The 11,204-nt window shown below is 43.3% G+C and overlaps 1 pseudogene; it reads left to right on the forward strand.

Moving 5' to 3' along the window:
* LOC114822876 (probable carboxylesterase 2) lies at positions 1-544 on the forward strand (annotated as a pseudogene).
* Positions 545-11,204: the final 10,660 nt, after the last annotated feature.

An 11,204-nucleotide genomic window follows, 5' to 3' on the forward strand; every position in this document is an offset into this window, starting at 1 on the left:
TTTCTCTTTCGTACAAATGGCTGCAACCACCTCACCAAAAGTGTTACTCGAAGTCTTTCCATACCTCCAGGTCCTCAAAGATGGCACAATCGACAGACTCACCGGAACCCAAGTCGCTCCTCCCGGCTTAGACCCCGAAACCGGAGTTTTATCCAAAAACATCGTCATCTTACCCCAAACCGGCGTCTCAGCCCAACTGTACCGACCCATCACCACCAAACTTGGCACAAAACTCCCCCTAGTCGTATACCTCCATGGTGGCGCCTTCTGCATATCCTCAGCCACCGACCCGTATTACCACACCAGCCTCAACAACCTTGTTGCAGAAGCCAACGCCATCGCAATTTTAGTAAATTATAGATTAGCCCCTGAGTACCCGCTCCCCATTGCCTATGAAGACTGCTGGGCAGCCTCCAACTGGGTTATTAACGGCGACGAAGATCGTGATTCGGGGGTCAAGGACGACGTCGATTTCAGCCGCGTGTTTTTGGTCGGAGACAGTGCATGAGCCAACATTGCACACCACTTGGCCTTACGGATCTAGGATAGAGACAAAGGTGCAGTGGAAAGTGAAAAGAAAAAGGAAAAGAGAAAAGAAGAAAAGCAAAAGATAAGCTTCCTATTATTATGATTCCTTTTGTCTGCCAGGTGAAGAGACAGAGAGAGTGCGATGGAAAGCAAAAGCAAAAAAAAAAAAAAAAAAAAAAAAAAAACGCAAACACAAAAGCAAAAGAAAAAACAAAAGCAAAAGAAGATAAAAAAAAAACGCAAACATAATTGCGGTGGTGATGGCATTATGGGGGTGACCCATTGAGCAAAGGGTTGGATTTATTTTTGAATGATGTGATTTATTTTTCTTATCTTTCGGAGACATTTGTATAAACCCCATCAGAGGGTAATAAAAAAATAAAAAAAAAAGGGCAAGCCCAAAATAATGTGTTGGATTGTTAGGGGGAGGGCCAAGGCCCATATGCCCAAAAGAGCCACGCCCTATGGCTCCAAAATTATTCGGCGCCCTGCCGCTATTATTACCAACCAGGTGATCACAAGTACGTCCAGTACTCCAACATTATTCGGCAACTTGCCGCTATTATCACCAATCAGGTGATCAAAAGTACGCCTAGTACTCCAAAATTATTCGGCAGTCTGCCGCTATTATCACCAACCAGGTGATCAAAAGTACGCCCAGTACTCCAAAATTATTCAGCAGCCTGCTGCTATTAACACCCACCAGGTGATCAAAAGTACGTCTAGTACTCCAAAATTATATATGAGCATCACTCATGTCAATCATACATAAACATTCATGAGCATCACTCACGACAATCATACATAAACATTCATGACCATCATTCATGTCAACATTCATGAGCATCACTCATGTCAACATTCATGAGCATCACTCATGTCAACATCCATAAGCATCACTCATGTCAATCAACATAAACATTCATGAGCATCACTCATGTCAATCTAGCTTCAAAAGCTTCATTTACAAAGCTCTAGCTTCGAAAGCTTCATTTACAGAGCTCTGGCTTCAAAGCTTCACTTGCAAAGCTTCACCTACAAAGCTTCAGTGTAGGGTATACAAATACCGCCTCTTCGGCCCATACATGGATTCAATTTGAAGTCTCCAGCCAATAGACCATATTGACTGAAGACTTGGGGGACTACACTATGTACCATATATTGGGCCTCATAAAAAAATACTTGGGGGACTTAGCCCATTATTTATGTATTGAGGAGCGAACCCTTATTTTATAAAAGGGACTCTCTCACTTTCATTAGAGAGCACCCATTATTCATGTACTGAGGAGCAAGCCCTTATTTTATAAAATGGACTCCTTCACCATCATTATAGAGGATCGCCGCCAGCTGGGCAACTGCCTTGCCGTGAGCATCACTCCTAACCCATCACTTATGTATTGAGAAGCGAGCCCTTATTCTATAAAAGGGACTCCCTCACCATCATTAGAGAGCATCAACTCTAGCCCATCATTCATGTATTGAGGAGCGAGCCCTTATTCTATAAAAGGGACTCCCTCACCTTCAAACGCCACAAGCTGAGCCAACCAAGGCAACATAAGCCACAAGCAGAGCAGCCTCGCAACATGTGCTACTTCTAGTTGAGCATCATTTCAGATTTGGCACCGCCTCATATCGAGTATCAGTTCTAGACGACATCTAGTTACTTCAGCCCACACATGGACTGAATTTCAAATCTCCAGCCAAAAGACTATCTTGACTGAAGACTTGGGGGACTACTGTTTATACCATACTTAGGGCCTCCGTATTTAGACCTCGTATAAACACTCGGGGGACTCAAATGTAATTATGTAATAAAGGAAGGGGCAAATATGTAATAAGTGAGGAGCCCTTATTCTATAAAAGGGACTCATCATCCTCACATCCCTTCTCATATTCAGAGCTAGGCTCTCACGCTCACATTACAGAGGCTCTCTCCCTCACAATCCTCTCAGAGAAATACAATATCAGTGTGGACGTAGCCCAAACATTGGAGTGAACCACGATACATCTTATGTTATTTACGTTCTTACAGATTCACGGTCGGATTTACGTTGTTCGAAGACCCATCCGGTTTTGTGCATCAACAAGTTCAGTTTGGTAGTTGTATGACATAGGTTGATTGTTGGAATCTAAATTCTCTACTTTACGTTAATAGGTTATTATATGAATCGACAATCCGACCGTTGGATCGTCACCCAACTTGAATATGTTATAGTACGTAATATTTGAGAACCATAGAAACTTACAGATCAGGAATTTGACGTACGGAACTTTCCGAATTGGATTTGTAAGTTTATAAAATAAATGTTAACCGCCACTTGGTTTTGGGCAATTGGCGGAGATCCGACCGTTGAATCGTAATGAAACTTTAGTATGTTATTCTAGAAGCATAATTTGGATCTTTGGAAGTTGCGGATTGGAAATCTGATGAGTGGATCTTCCAAATCAGGTTATACAGGGTTATGGACCCAACCGTCGATCTTCGATCGACGGTTGACTCTTGGTCAATAGGTCTCAAATTATTCTTGAAGGTCTTTGAGGATATGTTTTATGTAAATTATGTATTTTATTGGTTAGAACTCTGAGATGTGATTCTATAATTGGTTATAGGCGACGATGGTTGTGATGTCTCGATATGCATGCTAAGGAATCGTAGAGCGGACCTCAGGTAAGTGGGTCTTTTCCTTTCTACTGTATATTATATATATATATATATATATATGATTGACAATTCCATAAATGTTTATAAATTGATTATTGCTTATGATTACTATGAATGCTTTGAAATACTATTGTGAACTACGAATGGCTTGATCCTTGTTTAGGGTCCGTAGGCAGTCTAACGAGACGTTAGATGCAGCCATATAATAAATGAGAACAAATAATCGAGACAATAGTCTAGTTTGGGAAATTGAGTAGTTTGAGGGACATTGGTGGAAAGAGTATAAGATTTGACCCTATGTTTTAGTGGTTAAATGTCGATCATAAATCATTGTGTGAATAATCAAGAAATTGAAGTAAGGAAAGGGAATTAATGGATAGTTAATTTAGCTAGTGTCTAATTAGGCTTATCATCGATGATTACTCTCAAAAGTAAATAGTTTGGGAATGGGGCATTACAGTTTATGCATTCTAGACCATTTGTTTATATATTTATATATCTGGAAATATTATGATATAGTTAAAGTTCAGACTTACATCCTGGTATATCCATATGTATATTCCTTGCACATAATTATTGTGAACGCTCTGAAGTGCAAAGGTGAACGCAGGACACATAGGTAAGTTCAGGTAAGTATACGGTATTAGGTGAATTGATGGGGATTTGGTATGACTACATTTATGTTTTAAGCAACTCCGACTCTGTCATACAGGTTGCAATAGTAGGCAACTCTGGCATTGTCATACAGGTTGCTTATGAGTAGTACATGTTGTATTAGATGCATTTAAAGCTCATAAACCTGCACCCTGGTGCTCCCGCCCGTGGCCATGGCACAATCCTTCACATAATGTTCACCTCCTGCACCATACGCTCACCTTGAATTCAAGGTAGGTGAACAGGCATGTCGTACAGACCACTATAGGTGGTTCCGACACGTAGGCGACTCTTCATGTGATCGTAGCACTTGAGCGTATTCATTTACACCCAGTCCTATCGTACAGACCACTACAGTGGTTCCAACTCGTGTGCAAGCATTGTGTCGTACAGGTTACTAGAGGTGACTCTGACTTATGTGCTAACAATAATTGATGAGATATGAGTACAGTCGTACAGGTCACTAGAGGTGACTCCGAGTTATGTGCTAGCAATAATTGATGAGATATGAGTACAGTCGTACAGGTCACTAGAGGTGACTCCGACTTATATACTAGCAATGATGAATGAGCTATTGTTTGGGCCCAAAATATTGGTTTGGGCCAAGATTTATTCTCGGCCCGGAAGGCCTTACGAAAAGGTTATCGTGGATCATTTAGTTCATAAGCTTCCTAACCTAGGTCAGCCAAGTCATGCTGCGAGACGAGTAATTGAATCCTAGCGCAATAAGGAGTCTCGGCAAGTTATAGATATTGATAACCCGGAAGTGAATCCGGCTTGATAAAGGACTGGGTTCAAAGTCATAGTGAAAATAGGATTGGTCGAGATAGTGTTTGATTAGAATAAGAAGTCCTAATCCGAGTAGGGTTTTAACTTGATCTAGAAAGTACCTGATGCTATAAATAGAGGAGGATGTGCATCGTTCAACCTCCTCTCAATTCAACACATAACTACCCTGCGCAAATTCTCTCAACAACCTTGAGACTTTTTTCCTTTTCTTTTTTCGCTGACACACCTTCAGTTTAGATAAACAACACTATGAAGGCAACCGGTGATATCTTCAGTCGCCATAGATAGCACTGTCACCGTAGAACCAGCCGGTCTCGTAGCATCTTCAGTCGGCATAGACAACACTGCGTCGAGGGTGACTGGTTATCTATCCAAGTCTCGGTCAAGAAGGATTTTCGAATCCTTATTGGTTGAGGTCATCTCATTAGCCTTCTCGGCAAAGTGAGGTGTTACAGTTTATTAGGCTCGGCACATTGCACGCCGAGTTAGTTTATGATTGGATACTCTCAAGTGGGATTTAGAGTTCGGCATTCCGACGGCCAAACCACATTTGTTGTTAAGACATATATCCGCTTTGAGTATTTGTGCCCTTACACTTTGGTGTTGATTCGGCGTGAGTTTACTCTGACGAATACCATCACTGTGACCGAATCCGACGACGACGATTTGTGAACTGCGTAAGAATAATAGCCTTGTCTTCAGGTTCGAGAACCTAAGAGGCCGAGATGTGTTCCTTCCTCGATCGCAATCGCGAGACGCAGAAGTCAGCCACGCACCAACGCAACATCAACAAATTTTACTCCTCAGCCGATCTCGGTCGACGAGTTGGCACGCTCCGCATTCAACCAAAAGACTTAGTTAGCTTATAGATTACTCGACTTGCACGCCACGTAGGCTTGGTAGTTTTTAGGGTCAACATTTTGGCATGCCCAATGGGACCCAATGCTAAAACTACGAAGTTCATGCCAATTGAAACACAATCGGTTAAAAAGAAAACAATTATGGGAAAATCAACAACCGATTTGCCAATTCAGAACATAGGACAAAGTGTATCACAGGCACAAAATCCCCTTGGTGTCGTGACACCTAAGTCCACAAGCGTGACTCGCCGAGAAAAGGAAGTTGGTCTCGGCGATCAGCTTTGCAGTTTAGAAATCCCTAACAAAAACACCTGCGTTCTCAATGAAGGGATAGTGGAGGACTGTGATGAAGATGGTGGTGAAGGCTCTGATCCACCAACGAGATCGTTTCTTCGAAGATGACTTAACGAACAGTCTCGGACGATTAAACATACGTTTAGTTGAGGAATCGATAAACTGCACGATATGATACACAGTACCAGTGAGGTACAAAACAGATTGCTTGAAATACTGGTTAGCAAGGTCTGCGACGACAGGTCATTCGATCTTTCCCAACAATTGCCACCAAGGAATAATCTCTTACCAATAGTACAGGTCGAGCCAATCCCTACTCGGCTCAAGCCAATTGACTTAGAAAAAAAGAGAGGATCGAGTAACAGGACAGATGAACCTGACCAGAGAGTGGAAGTAACGTCCATCGATATGACCGAGGTCCAGCGGATGATTGATTCGGCCATGAAAAAGAGGCCGAAGTTACCTAAATTCATCCATCCATATCCAGCTTACGTGGAATGGTTCAAATATCCTAAAGGTTTCAAAATTCCAGATTTTAGTATTTTCGCTGGAGAATCGTCCTTATCCTCGTTAGAACATGTGGCTTGTTTCACCGTGCAATACGGAGATGTCAACAGTGATTTTCACAAGCTATGGCTGTTCAACTTTTCATTGACAAGTTCAGCATTTGCATGGTATATCAACCTCCCACCTAATTCCATCCAAAGCTGGGAGGAATTGGTCGAAAGATTTCACGAGTAATTTTATCGGCCAAGGATGGAAATGTCAGTTTCCTCGTTGGCAAGGATGGCTCAGGCATCTGATGAGTCACCAATGGATTATCTTACCAGATTTAAATCGGCTAGGAATTGGTGCTGAGTACCTCTCCCTGAAGTCGAGTTTGTTAGACTTGCTTTGAATGGACTCGATGTAGAATACAAAAAGAAATTTTTAAGGGAAAACTTTCAGGATATGTATGAATTAGCCCAGCGTGTCGAGCAGGGCATAGCATTCCCAAGGCCGAAGAACTTAAAGGAATGACATATTGCAAATACCATAACTCGACAATGCATGCAACAAACAATTGTGTCATATTTCGTGATGATATCCAGAGCTGGATTGACAAATGCAAGTTAAAGTTTCCTGAAAAACGCATGACGATTGATACAGATCCATTCCCTTCAGCGACAGTCGGCATGGTAGACTCCCGTTTGCCCAAGAGCAAAGGAAAAGAGAAGGTCGAATTTACCCTAGTACAACATATCCGAAAGCAAAGCTTCCAACCTCGACTCAAGATCGACCTATTTTCCAACACGCCACCTACCGAGCTCTCAGGACCGGCCATAGTTGAACCAATGTCAAACTACAACGACGAAGAAAATGGCGGGCCAATAATACCATATATCCTAAAAAAGGTTCCCAACCTCGACTCAAGATCGACTTGTTTTCTAATGCACCACCCACCGAACTCTCAGGACCTGCTATAGTCGAGTCCATGTCAGACTTCAGCGAAGATGGAAATGGCGGGCCGATAGTTCTGTGTAGCAATTGTAAGGCATGCGTTGTATTAACTGAGCCCAAGAGGAAATTGCCTCCTATGCAGATGTCGACATCACAACACCAACTGGCGATTACGGCGAAACCTTCAAAGGAACCTAGTGAAGGCCAGCACCAGAAAGTATTCGACAGGCTTGGCCCAAGGAAACAGACAGATGATCCTACATCGGTCAGACGGCACATTGATTTCGACGCACCATTTTACAATGAGGATTATTATTCCTGCAATTCCAGTAGTTCGAGCTCATCAGCAAATCAAAAAACCTTTAGGCCACCTAAACCACGTGACCAACGTTGGTACAGCTACAATTCTCCTACTGGCATGTATACCAGGCTCTCCAAATCTCAGAAATGTCGACGTCAGTGTATAGATTGCTTGGCTCGACGGCAAGCGGCCCAGCTTGTTTCAGCCACTAAATGGCAGCCAAAAGAGATGGTAGGAAGCGGAGATGATCGGCTAACCCCAACAATCATGGCTGAATTACAAGGGCAAAAGGATACCAATCGGGACTTCGAAACTACCATTGAAGCAGCCGATAAGCGCATCAAACTTCTTCTTCAGCCTGGGGAAATGAAAGCTCGTTTCGAGCAATTTAAGAAAGAGGTTGAAGGCCAACTGCCCCTGTTACCTTCGAAAGAACCACTAATTAGAGTTCGGAGGAATCTGCACCCCCTATTTCTCGGTGAATCATTAGAATATATGAAAGAATTTCACAAGAAATATTCCGCCAACGACTTGTATGGGTTGCCCAAGACCTACCAAGAAGCTCTTGACTTGGCATTAACTTGCCCCGATGCTGAGCAGATCATCCAAAAAACCATTGATCCAACAATGAAGGCCAGATATTGACACAGCCGAACTCCCTTTTTCTCTTGAAGACCTTCAACACCTTCGGTATCACTTCAAAGTTTTTTCGACCGTCTTCTTGTTCGGTTTAACGGCCAATGAGACAGAACGGGTGGGACATCTGGACGCTTACCTGGACACCAAGAATGCCCGGATCGCCTATAAGGAACGAGCTCGTAAAATACAACAGGAGCAGAGTCTGACACCAGATGCATGCAAGCCCGAAGACGATAGTCAACAAGATACAACGTCAGATTGTGTGGCACAAGTGCCTAAATATGTTGAGACACACAGCGAGCCGCCCGGGAATGTTCCAACACACGATGATATAGTCCTCACCACTCCGGAAGATGATGACCAGGATCCAATGGGCCCTTCAGTCCTTGAAAATATGGAAATCAGCATGGTTTATGTTCTCCCTGCCGAATTTCAGCTGACTACGCACCAACCAAGTTCCTTGGACGGTGATATGGTCATCGAGGAGGCAACACAAGTTGATTTTGTCACTACTACTGAAGACGAGTTAACTAACGACGACGATAAACTTAAAACAGCCTTGGACATCTTGTTTCCCCGTTCTTCCTCAACTAATCTTCAACATTTAAAATCGTTGTATGTCACGGCCCATATTGAAGGCTACCCAATCTCTAAGATTTTCGTTAATTGCTGAGCAACAGTCAATATCATGCCTATATCCGTCATGAAAGCATTACGACGATCCACCGACGAACTCATTCCTTCAGGAATAACCATGAGTAGCTTTGTCGGTGACAAGTCTCAGACTAAAGGAGTACTCCCTCCAGAGGTAAACATCGCAGGTCGCAATCACATGACCGCATTTTTTATCGTCGACTCCAAGACCGAATATAATGCTTTGCTTGGTAGGGATTAGATTCATCAAACGAATTGCATTCCTTCTTCTTTATACCAAGTCCTTATTTTTTAGGGTGGTAAATCTGTCGTGGTCCACCCAGTTGATACTCAGCCGTTTGAAACCAACATGATTCAGGCCCGCTATTATGATGATCACGTCGGCTATATTACCCTACAAGGTTTCAATGAAGATGGACGGCCGACTCAGAAATCAGTCCAGAAAGCCATCGAGGTAGACGCTAAAACTGTCCACTAGGATTCGGCGAGACTCGGTTTGGCCAATTTTCTCCCCACCTCTGATGCTAGACATCCAAAATGAAAGGCATCGGGCCGCGGTTTCATTCACGATGGAACTCCTGCTGGCCCATTGGTATGCTATTTCCAAACATCCATACTCGGGCATCAACTTAATCGAATTTCTGGCCGAGGAAGATAACGACCTGGTACTATCGTTGAACAAAGTTCAGGCCGCACCAGCCAAACTCAAAGAGAGTCGGCCCCAAGTTAAGGACCCTCTAGAGGAAATAAATGTTGGAACAGCTGCCAATCCTTGGCCGTTGTTTATTAGTGCATTACTACCCCATAACATGAAAGTTGAACTCCGTCAATTACTTCACGAGTTTAAAGACTGTTTTGAGTAGAGCTACCATAAGATGCCTGGCCTTGACTGCACCCTTATCGAGCATGAATTACATATCAAACCTGGATGCAAGCCGTTTCGACAACCTCCCCGACGTACAACTCGATATTAAAGATGAAATTGTTTGACTTTTAAATGCTGGATTTATCCGAACTGCTCGATACATCGACTGGCTGGCAAATATCATACCAGTCCTAAAGAAAAATAGGGCCCTACGCATTTGCATTGATTTTTGAAATTTGAATCTGGCAACACCTAAAGATGCATATCCCATGCCAATTTCAGATTTGCTAATCGACGCCACGGCTAATCATGACATGTTGTCATTCATGGATGGACATGCCGGTTATAACCAGATATTTATTGTCGAGGTCAATATTCATAAAACTGCTTTCCACTGCCCAGGGGCATTTGGAACCTATGAGTGGGTAGTCATGCCATTCGGTCTAAAAAACGCTGGTGCCACATATCAACGTGCGATGAACATTATTTTCCATGACCTGATCGGCACACCCATAGAAGTGTATTTTGACGACGTTGTGGTCAAATCAAAAAGTCGCCGAACGCATATTGATGATCTTCGGCAAGCTTTCCTTCGCATGCGTCGACATAACCTTAAGATGAACCTGGCCAAATGTGCCTTTGGTGTGTCGGCCGGCAACTTCTTAGGATTTCTTGTCCACCATCGCGGCATCGAGGTAGACGAGAATAAAGCTTATGCGATTATTGACGCTCCACACCCGACGACCAAAAAACAACTCCAATCTTTGCTGAGGAAAATAAATTTTCTTCGCCGCTTCATAGCTAATTTCACTGGCAAAATGACGGCATTCTCTACGCTTTTGAAACTTAAGGACTCAGACAAGTTTGAATGGCATGAAGAACATCGAACGGCTTTTACGTAAATCAAGGTTGCTCTTACGACTCCGCTTGTCGTCGTACAGCCTCGACGCGATAAACCCCTTAAGCTTTACATTTCAGCGGCCGAAGAATCCATCGGCTGCCTCCTCGCGTAAGTTACTGACGTTGGGCGAGAACAAGCTATTTTATATCTCAGCCGACACCTCAATCCTCCAGAAATCAATATTCACCAATTGAGAAGCTTTGCTTGGCTTTGTTCTTCGCCGCCTCAAAACTCCTACACTATATGCTTCCATCCGTTACTCAGGTCATCACCCAGACAAATGTCATTCGATATATGCTCACTCGGTCGAATCGGGAAATGGACACTAGCACTATCTGAGTTTAGTTTGCAGTACGTCCCATAAAAAGCCGTCAAAGGACAAATGTTTGTTGATTTCTTAGCCCATCACCCATCTCCACATGGGTTCGAGGGCAACGATGTTGAAATCGGAATGGTAGGAGCCCATGACAATTATTTGACGATGTATTTCGATGGTTCTAGCACGTCGACATCGACCGGCGTGGGGATTGTATTTCAGTCCCCACACCAACACCGTTGGTTCTTTTCCTTCAAGTTGGATTTTGATTGTACCAACAATCAGGTTGAATATGAAGCCC

This window comes from Malus domestica, chromosome 16 (genome assembly GCF_042453785.1).
Source record: "Malus domestica chromosome 16, GDT2T_hap1".
NCBI lineage: Eukaryota > Viridiplantae > Streptophyta > Magnoliopsida > Rosales > Rosaceae > Malus > Malus domestica.